General features: G+C 36.3%; 2 long non-coding RNA genes across 3 annotated transcripts; both read left to right on the forward strand.

Annotated features, from left to right (window-relative positions):
* The first annotated feature begins 1744 nt into the window (after positions 1–1744).
* LOC137572728 (uncharacterized) lies at positions 1745–3271 on the forward strand. Of its 2 annotated transcripts, XR_011031730.1 has the most exons (4): positions 1745–1880; positions 1937–2145; positions 2207–2345; positions 2409–3271. It is a non-coding gene; the product is annotated as an uncharacterized lncRNA (long non-coding RNA). The 2 variants fall into 2 exon arrangements; XR_011031729.1 differs by having other exon boundaries at positions 1937–2345.
* Positions 3272–4615: 1344 nt separating this feature from the next.
* On the forward strand, positions 4616–5782 carry LOC137572724 (uncharacterized). The gene is made up of 3 exons (XR_011031728.1): positions 4616–4677; positions 4741–5258; positions 5309–5782. It is a non-coding gene; the product is annotated as an uncharacterized lncRNA (long non-coding RNA).
* Positions 5783–13867: the final 8085 nt, after the last annotated feature.

The raw sequence follows: 13867 nt of genomic DNA on the forward strand, positions 1-13867 counted from the left end.
ATGTGGAAGAATGTTTTATCTAAAAAGGCTTATGTTTGAAAGTAACGAAGTAATTTACAAAAGTCACTGTTTTCGACCGATCGTTCCTATCGGAGCTATATGATATAGTCACCCGATCTTTATCAAATTTGGCACAGTCATTAACAGATATATTAAACTAACAAATGTTTAATTTGAAAGCAATCGCGTTAAGAGTAACGAAGTTATTTTCAAAAGTCACTGTTTTCGACCGATCGTTCCTATGGGAGCTATATGATATAATCACCCGATCTTAATCAAATTTGGCACAGTAGTTTACAGGCGTAATAAACTCTCTAATTATTTCACGATAATAGCATAGAAAATAACGAAGTTATTGAGAAAAGTCACTGTTCGTGACTTTGGGGTTTGTATGGGAGCTATATGATATAGTGGTCCGATCCGGCTGAATCCGAAATATACAACGCCTGCAGTATATACAAGCCTAGGTGCAAAATTTCAGCTCTGTAGCTCTTACGGTCTAGGAGGAGTTTGCGTTGATCCAGAAGGACGGACGGACGGACGGACATGGCTATTTGAACTCGTCTCGTCGTGCTGATCAAGAATATATATACTTTGTATGGTCGGAGATGCTTCGTTCTATGCGTTGCACACTTCTGACCAAAATTAATATACCCTTTTTGCAAGGGTATAAAAAAAAATCTATTGGTATATATAACACGCACACATTCATGCCATGCTATGTGAGAAAATCGGCAGGGTTTCGACAGATTTATCAGCAGAGTCATCAACAGCATAGTTCGGAGGGAATTATTAATGAAGTCAACTACTGAGTTACCGACAGAGCTAACGATAGAGTCATCGACAGAGTCACACATGGAAATCAGTTCAAAAAAAAGGGGGAAAAAAAATAATAATATACATATATATATAACACGCTCATAGCCAGGTCATGCTAAGTAAGAATATCTGCAGAGTCTCCGGCAGGGCTGCTACAGAATTATCAGCAGAGTCATCAACAGAGTTTCCGACAGGATTAATAGCATCTTCAACAGCATAGTTAGGAGGGAATTATTAATGAAGTCAACTACTGAGTTACCGATAGAGCTAACGATAGAGTCATCAACGGAGCCATCGACAGAGTCACACATGGAAATCAGTTTAAAAAAAAAAAAAGGGGGAAAAAAAATAATAATATACATATATATATAACCCGCTCATAGCCAGGTCATGCTAAGTAAGAATATCGGCAGAGTCTCCGGCAGGGCTGCTACAGAATTATCAGCAGAGTCATCAACAGAGCTTCCGACAGGATTAATAATCTCATCAACAGTATATTTCGGAGAGAATTATTAATGTAGTCAGCTACTGAGTTACCGACAGAGCTAGCAATAGGGTCATCAACGGAGCCATCGACAGAGTCGCATATAGGAATAAATTTTATTAAAATAAAATATTTACAAGAAAAAAAAAGAGCTAAAGTTACCAGAAGCAGTTAGAACGAGTCTAGGAGCCTCTCTCAGAGAGCCATTAGTGAGGTTGTAACCTAGGAGGAGAAAAAAAGTGCTTCAATCCGGAAGGATAACAATTGGAGGAAAAGGAACTTTTCAAGTATATTATTATGTCAAAAAATATTAAAATGTTTCCAAGTAAATTTTTTAAATCCAAGCAGCCGGGTTGGGCGAACTGTCATTCGAAAAGTTGATATACCTCAGACGAATCCAGAGAAAGTCAGTTAAGTTTTAGTTCTCCACGATAGAGCACACAGCTCTAAAATAAAATCAAAATTTAACAACACGTTTTTTTCGGCAAATAAACACTTTTTAGGTTTAAGCTAAAAGTTGTTTTTTTTATTTTTTTTATGTTTATAAAAAATTAAAAAAAAAAAAATCGGAAAAAAGGTTTGAATAAATAAAACCATTATTTGCAAATTTAAGTGATAAAAAAAAGTTTTCAGGTATTCAGTTACTTTGGAAGTCGATTAAGAGATGAAGCGAAGGAGGCCATAAACACTAATACAATGCAGACGAGACGATACTAACACAGACGATACTTGTACACATTAATACTTATACCAGACACTAATATCAGAGACTAATACCAGACACTAATACACAATCTATCTCTTGTTCATATCTCTTACCTACACGTGCACCCACGCACAGAGTAAGTTAAGAGTTTAATATTTGAACTAAATTTTAATATAATTACCAACTTTTAATTTAAGAACTCCTGACAGAAGATAGGCGAATAATAATGGTGAACATTAATAATAATTTTAAATACCTGAACAGTCTGAATGGGAATGTAATTTCCCGAACTTTAGCCTAGTCCAAGTCCAAGTCCAATACATGAATCTACACATGGTAAGCTACGAAGATAAGAATTTATGAATTTCAATTTAATTTTTATTACTCCTAATACTAAAGGTGCGATACACAACACACAATGTCAAAGACACTTAATACAAATTGGTGCATTTTTATAACACTTAAATCGAAGGTTCCACAGAAGGCGAATACAAGGTTCGATACACAAATATATATACAAATTGAAATAGAACAGACAGGTCCAAAAAAAGAACGAAATGAACCTAACCGACCTACCCGGCGTCCTAATAATGGCAAAGAATCTTTCCAAAAACGGGTGAGGAAAATGGTTGGTCAGCTAGCTTCTTGGGTTAGGCGGACAATTCCTAGGCTCCTCTTGTGCTGCTGTTGCCTTTGTGTCGGCGGGGCCTGCAAGTGAAGTGTATGTGTGATTCATTTGGAAAATTTGGCAACTTTAGTTTAGTATTTGACATCCGGTCCATTTGGTCAATGGTGTGGGCCTGAGAGCAATCAGACACATGTTCACCGAGTTCTTGTTGTTGTTCTTGCGAATACAAGGTTCGATACACGAATATATACAAATTGGTGCATTTGTATAACACTTAAATCGAGGATTCCGCAGAAGGCGAGTTTCAATGAACAAAAATGTGACACATTTAATACCAATTGGTGCATTTGTATAACACTTAAATCGAAGATTCCACAGGAGGCGAGGTTCGATCAACAAATATGTGACAATACAAATTGGTGCGTTTGTATAACACTTAAATCGAGGATTCCACAGGAGGCGAGGTTCGAACAACAAATGTGTGATACAAATTGGTGCGTTTGTATAACACTTAAATCGAAGGTTCCACAGAAGGCGAATACAAGGTTCGATACACAAATATATATACAAATTGGTGCATTTGTATGACACCTAAATCGAGGATTGGACAGAAGGCGAGGTTCGATGAACAAAAATGTGAGACATTTAACACAAATTGGTGCATTTGTATAACACTTTAATCAAATATTCTGCAAGTCCGTGCGTGACACTTAATACAAATTGGTGCGTTTGTATAACACTTAAATCGAAGATTCCACAGAAGGCGACGTTCGATCAACAAATATGTGACACTTAATACAAATTGGTGCGTTTGTATAACACTTAAATCGAAGATTCCACAGAAGGCGGTGGAAAACCATTCACATGTTTTCTGATAAAAGCGATGAAGGATCTCTAATATAAAGGTCGAAGGATGTACAAAGAAAGTAGACATTTTTTTATACTTTTAGAACTAACATGAGTGCACTTTTATATTTTAAACTAAAGATCTAAGGACTATATTTAAAATTTTTTTTTTTTACTCTTTAAAATTTATGTGAGACACTAACATTTTAATTACTTCACATCTCTGAAGGATGCACTTCAACGACAAATGAAAGGAAGCACTGTGTTATTAACACATACGCATTGACACAGCCACAGAAATATTGTATATATTTACGCATACATAAATGAAGGTACATACTACGAGATGGCTTAAAAAGCCAAAATCTTAATACTAATTAAAATTATGCAAAGGCAAATTACTTGGGGCGAATTAGAATGAACAGGACATAGACATGTGTCACATTTTAAGCGTTATTTTATAGAAAAAATGAAGAGTGGGTAGGCGAAAATCTGAAAATTTAACTCATATTACTACCCAACTACTTATATACAAATATATACAAATATATATGTATGTATGTACCTACATTCATACCTACCTACATATGTTTGTATATCTGTCATAAGCTGGTACTTAAGTGCTTGGTTTAATCCTTTTTACCTGTTCTGAGACCTGCATGGAAAGCGACTCTGGTCCTGTAATTACAATGTAATTGCAACTGCATCTAAGAAAATTTAATGCTTATTACATTCAAGAATTTACTATGTGAAATGAAAATATCATTATCCACGTAAAGGATAAAGAAACAGTTACTTTGGAAGTCGATTAAGAGATGAAGCGAAGGAGGCCATAAACACTAATACAATGCAGACGAGACGATACTAACACAGACGATACTTGTACACATTAATACTTATACCAGACACTAATATCAGAGACTAATACCAGACACTAATACACAATCTATCTCTTTGTTCATATCTCTTACCTACACGTGCACCCACGCACAGAGTAAGTTAAGAGTTTAATATTTGAACTAAATTTTAATATAATTACCAACTTTTAATTTAAGAACTCTTGACAGAAGATAGGCGAATAATAATGGTGAACATTAATAATAATTTTAAATACCTGAACAGTCTGAATGGGAATGTAATTTCCCGAACCTTAGCCTAGTCCAAGTCCAAGTCCAATACATGAATCTACACATGGTAAGCTACGAAGATAAGAATTTATGAATTTCAATTTAATTTTTATTACTCCTAATACTAAAGGTGCGATACACAACACACAATGTGAAAGACACTTAATACAAATTGGTGCATTTGTGTAACACTTAAATCGAAGATTCCACAGAAGGCGAATACAAGGTTCGATACACAAACATATACAAATTGGTGCATTTGTATAACACTTAAATCGAGGATTGCACAGAAGGCGAAGTTCGATGAACAAAAATGTGAGACATTTAATACAAATTGGTGCATTTGCATAACACTTTAATCAAATAATCTGCAAGTCCGTGCGTGACACTTAATACAAATTGGTGCGTGACGCTTAATACCAATTGGTGCGTTTGTATAACACTTAAATCGAAGATTCCACAGAAGGCGACGTTCGATCAACAAATATGTGACACTTAATACAAATTGGTGCGTTTGTATAACACTTAAATCGAAGATTCCACAGAAGGCGAATACAAGGTTCGATACACAAACATATACAAATTGGTGCATTTGTATAACACTTAAATCGAGGATTCCGCAGAAGGCGAGTTTCAATGAACAAAAATGTGACACATTTAATACCAATTGGTGCATTTGTATAACACTTAAATCGAAGATTCCACAGGAGGCGAGGTTCGATCAACAAATATGTGACAATACAAATTGGTGCGTTTGTATAACACTTAAATCGAGGATTCCACAGGAGGCGAGGTTCGAACAACAAATGTGTGATACAAATTGGTGCGTTTGTATAACACTTAAATCGAAGGTTCCACAGAAGGCGAATACAAGGTTCGATACACAAATATATATACAAATTGGTGCATTTGTATGACACCTAAATCGAGGATTGCACAGAAGGCGAGGTTCGATGAACAAAAATGTGAGACATTTAATACAAATTGGTGCATTTGTATAACACTTTAATCAAATATTCTGCAAGTCCGTGCGTGACACTTAATACAAATTGGTGCGTTTGTATAACACTTAAATCGAAGATTCCACAGAAGGCGACGTTCGATCAACAAATATGTGACACTTAATACAAATTGGTGCGTTTGTATAACACTTAAATCGAAGATTCCACAGAAGGCGGTGGAAAACCATTCACATGTTTTCTGATAAAAAGCGATGAAGGATCTCTAATATAAAGGTCGAAGGATGTACAAAGAAAGTAGACATTTTTTTATACTTTTAGAACTAACATGAGTGCACTTTTATATTTTAAACTAAAGATCTAAGGACTATATTTAAAATTTATTTTTTTACTCTTTAAAATTTATGTGAGACACTAACATTTTAATTACTTCACATCTCTGAAGGATGCACTTCAACGATAAATGAAAGGAAGCACTGTGTTATTAACACATACGCACATACGCATTCACACAGCCACAGAAATATTGTATATATTTACGCATACATAAATGAAGGTACATACTACGAGATGGCTTAAAAAGCCAAAATCTTAATACTAATTAAAATTATGCAAAGGCAAATTACTTGGGGCGAATTAGAATGAACAGGACATAGACATGTGTCACATTTTAAGCGTTATTTTATAGAAAAAAAGAAGAGTGGGTAGGCGAAAATCTGAAAATTTAACTCGTATTACTACCCAACTACTTATATACAAATATATACAAATATATATGTATGTATGTACCTACATTCATACCTACCTACATATGTTTGTATATCTGTCATAAGCTGGTACTTAAGTGCTTGGTTTAATCCTTTTTACCTGTTCTGAGACCTGCATGGAAAGCGACTCTGGTCCTGTAAGTACAATGTAATTGCAACTGCATCTAAGAAAATTTAATGCTTATTACATTCAAGAATTTACTATGTGAAATGAAAATATCATTATCCACGTAAAGGATAAAGAAACAAAAAATGCCCTCATTTGGCAATTGATTTGATACAACAAACATTTTTTATTCACATGTTTTCTGATAAAAGCGATGAATATAAAGGTCGAAGGATGTACAAAGAAAGTAGACATTTTTTTATACTTTTATAACATGAGTGCACTTTTATATTTTAAACTAAAGATCTAAGGACTATATTTAAAATTTCATTTTTTTACACGTTAAAATTTATGTGAGACACTTAATACAAATTGGTGCGTTTGTATAACACTTAAATCGAAGATTCCACAGAAGTCGACGTTCGATCAACAAATATGTGACACCTAATACAAATTGGTGCGTTTGTATAACACTTAAATCGAAGATTCCACAGAAGGCGATTGTATGGTTCTTTATCCAAATACAAACGAAAAGGTTGATGATACGATGCTGATTAAATGCTGAGATGCTGAGACACTTGAAGTTTTCATTATGCTGATACAGACTGGTGCATGTGCAGCTGAGCCAAATATATTTTGATACTCTGATTAAATGCTGAGATGCTGAGACACTTGAAGCTTTCATCTTGCTGATACAGACTGGTGCATGTGCAGCTGAGCCAAATATATTTTGATACTAAAACTAAAAATTGTGCATTTTCTTTTGATACAGATCTGATGACTTTAGATCAGTTCATAGAGCAGGTATTAGTCGTTTGCGAATTTTTAGCAAGAACCTTATGTGTAGCTACCTTGAATGGAGTAGCTACCACAGAAAATTAATCATTGATTTTTTAGGTCAGCTGTGTTGTTGTGGCTACAATTTCCTTTGGCAAAATTTATGCAGTGCTTAGAGTTAGAGTTTGCACTAACATTTTAATACTTCACATCTCTGAAGGATGCACTTCAACGATAAATGAAAGGAAGCACTGTTGTATTAACACATACGCACATACGCATTCACACAGCCACAGAAATATTGTATATATTTACGCATACATAATGAAGGTACATACTACGAGATGGCTTAAAAAGCCAAAATCTTAATACTAATTAAAATTATGCAAAGGCAAATTACTTGGGGCGAATTAGGATAAACAGCACATAGATATGTGTCACATCTTAAGCGTCATTTTATAGAAAAAATGAAGAGTGGGGGAGGCGAAAATCTGAAAATTTAACTCAGATTACTACCCAACTACTTATATATTTGTATATATGTATGTATGTACCTACATTCATACCTACCTACATATGTTTGTATATCTGTCATAAGCTGGTACTTAAGTGCTTGGTTTAAACCTTTTTACCTGTTCTGAGACCTGCATGGAAAGCGACTCTGGTCCTGTAATTACTATGTAATTGCAACTGCATCTAAGAAAATTTAATGCTTATTACATTCGAGAATTTACTATGTGAAATGAAAATATCATTATCCACGTAAAGGATAAAGAAACAAAAAAATGCCCTCACTTGGCAATTGATTTGATACAACAAACATTTTTTATTCACATGTTTTCTGATAAAAGCGATGAAGGATCTCTAATATAAAGGTCGAAGGATGTAAGAAAGTAGACATTTTTTTATACTTTTAGAACTAACATGAGTGCACTTTTATATTTTAAACTAAAGATCTAAGGACTATATTTAAAATTTATTTTTTTTTACTCTTTAAAATTTATGTGTGACACTTAATACAAATTGGTGCATTTGTATAACACTTAAATCGAAGATTCCACACAAGGTTCGATACACAAATATATACAACTTGGTGCATTTGTATAACACTTAATCCGAGGATTCCGCAGGAGGCGAGGTTCGATCAACAAATATGTGAGACAATACAAATTGGTGCGTTTGTGTAACACTTAAATCGAAGATTCCACAGGTGGCGAGGTTCGATACATACATACATACATACTACGAGATGGCTTAAAAGCCAAAATCTTAATACTAATTAAAATTATGCAAAGGCAAATTACTTGGGGCGAATTAGGATAAACAGCACATAGATATGTGTCACATCTTAAGCGTCATTTTATAGAAAAATGAAGAGTGGGGAGGCGAAAATCTGAAAATTTAAATCATATTACTAACCAACTACTTATATATTTGGATATATGTATGTATGTACCTACATTCATGTAGGAAATGAAGTGTCAGGCAGGCATAATCATGGCAATCGTTTGGTACCGAGTGAGCGAGACAGAACGACACGCAGCGGCCGTACCTATCTGGTCGACTCACTCATGAAAATAAAGCAGAAGCGTCGATCGAAAAGCACTCGCAATCGTACTCGCCTCGATCACATCGCACACCCAAATTTGTCGCTAAGGCCATTATAATAATTAAGAAATATATGTATTCTTAACACAAAGAAACATTGTTAATAAATAATAAAGTTTAAATAAGGAAATCACATCCTTAAATAATATTGAACTAAATAACCAGGAATATTCAAATTCTACAAACTGGGGGCTCAACCGAGATTTCTGGCCCAAGACAATTAGTGAAAATCGTGTGTGTGTGTGTGTGTGTGTGAAGTTCGCAAATGAACAGAAAATTGTTAAAATTGCATGCATTAACGTGTAATATATATACAAAGTCAAGGTTGTTGGCAAACGAATTTTAAAAGACGCAACCACTACAAGTTCAAAAACTAGTGGAAGTTGGCGTGACTGTACGAGAGGCGACGAGTGGACGGTGAAACGGTGAGCGGTCGGACGACGCAAGAAGAGCGTCACCCAGAATTTTGGCGCCGTTTCGGCAAAAGTCGGCGGCTGAAGTTGAGAGCAGCTCGAGAAGGGTGGTGACTCGAGAGGAAAAGAGAAAGCAGACAGCGGACACGAAATTGATGAAAATTAGTGTTCACTGTGGAAGCAGACAGACGGAGAGAGCAGACAGCGGACACGAAGTTGATGATAACCAGTGTTCACTGTGGAAGCAGACAGACGGAGAGAGCAGACATCGGACACGAAATTGATGAAAATTAGTGTTCACTGTGGAAGCAGACAGACGGAGAGAGCAGACAGCGGACACGAAGTTGATGATAACCAGTGTTCACTGTGGAAGCAGACAGACGGAGAGAGCAGACAGCGGACACGAAGTTGATGAAAATCAGTGGTCACTGTGGAAGCAGACAGACGGAGAGAGCAGACAGAGAGCACGAAGTTGGTGATAACTAGTGTTCACTGTGGAAACGGAAAACCAAAGGAGAACAGAAAGCGGATTGATTAATACTACCTATATATTACTATACCAATCTTGTTAAGCAATATAACTGTAATTGAGTGAAATGGATCGAGGTGAGATTCTAACGTTGCGTATTGAGGAGTTGCGCACTAAATTGAGAGAGTTAGGGCTAGAGACTACAGGCCTTAAAGCAGAGCTGCAAACGCGTCTACTCGCTCACTACGATCTAATAGAAATTGAGAATGACGGGCAGGAGGCAGATTTCGCCTCGGCTAGAACAATTCGAGAAGTCCCGAACACAGATGGGCAAAGGTCATGGTTCACACTAAAAGATGTGGAGGGAAGCGTTTCAGAGTTTAGGTTTAGGTTCGATTGATGTTGTACAATGGATTAGGGAGCTAGAAGAATGCGCTTTAACCGTACAGTGGAGTCAGTTACAGCTTTTTGTGTATGCAAAACAATTGTTAAAGGGAGCTGCATTATCGTTTATACGTAGTAAGAGAGATATTTGTAGTTGGGAGTCCCTGAAAGTAGCTTTGAAAAACGAATTTAGAGTAAAGGTTTCATCAGCAGAAGTTCATAGAAGACTGAGCAATCGACAGTTAAAGAGAGGTGAGAACTTGTATGAGTTTTTGTATTCGTTAATGGAAATCGCAAAGCCAATCGATTTGGATGACGAAAGTTTAATCGAGTATTTCGTAGAAGGTATACCAGACATGAGAGCAAATAAGGCATTATTGTATCAGGCGAGAACAGTGGATGCGTTAAAAGTTCAAATGAGACCTACTTAAAATCCTATGATCCTAGAAAGTCGTCAAAATAAAAATAAATAAAAGCATCAGGTAAATTTACTGATTCGGGTTTGGAGTTGAAAGAAGTAACTTATAAATCGATTAAGTTCAACGGTCTAATTGATACAGGAGCAAATTTGAGTCTCATACATAAAAGCGTGTTTGTTAAACTCGGAATTAAGTCACTAACTGGATATTCGAAGACCCTTACAGGCATTGGTGGAAGTCATGTGATGACCTTCGGTAGTTTTAGCATAACTGTCAAGATAGATGGCATTGAGGTGGAAGTCGAGTTTCATATCGTTCCTGATGAAGACATGGCATATGAGGCGTGACGTGAGATCACGTCGATTTGGTTGTTACCAAGAAAGGTACAAAGTTTGTGAGCATCAACAGAAAAGAATCACTGTGTAACGCGAATAAATCTTGTGCTGAGTTGTTTGAGGAATTTGAAAGTATGTGTATGCACAGTGCAGAACAGAATAAATTGGAAATCAAGAGTGAATTGTCACATATCAGTGCAGAAATCGGTAGTGAAGTCAAGAAGTTGATTAATAGTTACAAACCTATTAGAAATACAAACACTCCTATAGAAATGAAGATTGTACTAACGGATGAGTTGCCAGTTTATCAGCATCCAAGGCGTCTAGCAGAGTCTAATCAGAAAATCGTTGATAGTATAGTACAAGAATGGTTAGAGGAGAATATAATAAGGCCAAGTTTTTCTGAATATGCTTCGCCTGTTGTACTTGTAACAAAGAAGAATGGGAAAAAGCGTCTGTGCTGCGATTACAGAAAGCTAAATGAGAAAGTGGTCCGGGATAATTTTCCTATGCCACAGATGGACACCGTTGATCAAAGGTCCTGTTTTAAAGCTATACAATCCTAAGCTAGAGACTGAAATTCACACTGATGCCTCGAAACACGGTTTCGGAGCTGCGCTTTTACAGAAAGATTCAGAAGATGGTTTATTCCATCCGGTACAATATATGTGTCGGAAAACTAAACCTTGCGAAGAGAAGTATGATTCATATGAACTTGAGGTTTTAGCAGTTATTGGAGCATTAATAAAGTGGCGTATATATGTGTTAGGATTGAGATTTAAGATTGTCACAGATTGTAATGCGTTCACGATGACAATGAAAAAGAAAGAGGTTCCGTTGCGTGTAGCACGTTGGGCAATGTACCTACAAGATTTCGATTATCAGATCGAACATCGTTCAGGTTCAAAGATGCGGCATGTGGATGCCTTGAGCCGTTTATCTTGTTTTCTGCTAACTGACACTATAACCCATAAATTAAGGGAAGCACAGTTGTCAGATGATTGGACCAAATTGATTAGGAGCTTAGTTCAACAGAAAGGATATGAAGATTTTTACATTGAAAACGAAATATTGTTAAAGGACCCTAATCGAGAACTTATTGTCGTTCCCTCGCAGATGGAAAAGGAAGTAATACAGATTGCACATAAACAAAGACATTTTGGAGCTAGAAAGACTCAGGATATCGTAGAAAAATCGTATTATATTCCAAAATTAAAAGAGAAGGTAGTCCGTGTTGTTGAGTGTTGCGTGGAATGTCTTATTGTTAATGCCAAGACCGGCAAAAAGGAAGGATATTTGATGCCAATAAGTAAAGGAGATCAGCCATTGATGACATATCACATTGATCACGTTGGCCCGATGGAGGTCACAACAAAGCGTTACAATCATATACTTGTTATTGTTGATGGGTTCTCTAAGTTTGTATGGTTGTATCCGACTCGTGGAACAGGAGTCGAGGAAGTACTTGTTTCTCTTGAAAGGCAGGCCATAATTTTTGGTAACCCGATGAAAATAATTTCTGACAGGGGAGCAGCATTCACGTCCAATGCGTTTAAGGAATATTGTAACAGACAGGATATACAGCATTTACTGATAGCAACAGGTGTAACCCGTGGCAACAGCCAAGTAGAAAGGATGCATAAGATAATAGTTCCAATGCTTTCAAAGTTAAGTCAAGAGAATGAGGGAAACTGGTACAAGTATGTAGGTCGTGTGCAACAATTTATTAATAATACTGCTCCAAGAAGTACAAGAGTTACACCTTTTAAGATTTTGACAGGAATAGAGATGCGTAGTCCTGATGATCCCAAAAAGAGAAAGCTGATAACCGATTCGTTAATAGAAGAATTAGACTGTGGTCGTGATGAGATTAGAGCGGAGGCTCGAAAGAATATCGATGAAATACAGCAGGAAATGAAAAGAACGTTCGACAAAAACAGGAAATGTGAAAGAAAATACAATTTAAACGAGTTAGTGGCGATTAAACGTACGCAGTATGGGACAGGTCTAAAGTTGAGAGGTAAATACTTAGGACCATATAAAATGACGAAGGTGAATAGGCACGGTCGATACGACGTCGAGAAGGTTGGCGACGGTGAAGGACCTTGTAAGACCTCAACAGTGGCTGAGTTCATGAAACCTTGGCTAGGATCATTCGGGTCGAATGACTTGTCAGGACAGCCGATTGTAGGAAATAAAGTGTCAGTCAGGCATAATCATGGCAATCGTTTGGTACCGAGTGAGCGAGACAGAACGACACGCAGCGGCCGTACCTATCTCGTCGACTCACTCATGAAAATAAAGCAGAAGCGTCGATCGAAAAGCACTCGCAATCGTACTCTCGCCTCGATCACATCGCACACCCAAATTTGTCGCTAAGGCCATTATAATAATTAATAAATATATGTATTCTTAACACAAAGAAACATTGTTAATAAATAATAAAGTTTAAATAAGGAAATCACATCCTTAAATAATATTGAACTAAATAACCAGGAATATTCAAATTCTACATTCATACCTACCTACATATGTTTGTATATCTGTCATAAGCTGGTACTTAAGTGCTTGGTTTAATCCTTTTTACCTGTTCTGAGACCTGCATGGAAAGCGACTCTGGTCCTGTAATTACTATGTAATTGCAACTGCATCTAAGAAAATTTAATGCTTATTACATTCGAGAATTTACTATGTGAAATGAAAATATCATTATCCACGTAAAGGATAAAGAAACAAAAAATGCCCTCACTTGGCAATAAATTTTAAAAAACAAACATAACACTTTAATCAAATATTCTGCAAATCCGTGCGTGACACTTAATACAAATTGGTGCGTGACGCTTAATACAAATTGGTGCGTTTGTATAACACTTTAATCGAAGATTCCACAGAAGGCGACGTTCGATCAACAAATATGTGACACTTAATACAAATTGGTGCGTTTGTATAACACTTAAATCGAAGATTCCACAGAAGGCGATTGTATGGTTCTTTATCCAAATACAAACGAATAGGGTTGA

The sequence above is a fragment of the Drosophila tropicalis genome, unplaced genomic scaffold, assembly GCF_018151085.1.
Source record: "Drosophila tropicalis isolate 14030-0801.00 unplaced genomic scaffold, ASM1815108v1 contig_1077, whole genome shotgun sequence".
NCBI classification, from domain to species: Eukaryota; Metazoa; Arthropoda; class Insecta; order Diptera; family Drosophilidae; genus Drosophila; species Drosophila tropicalis.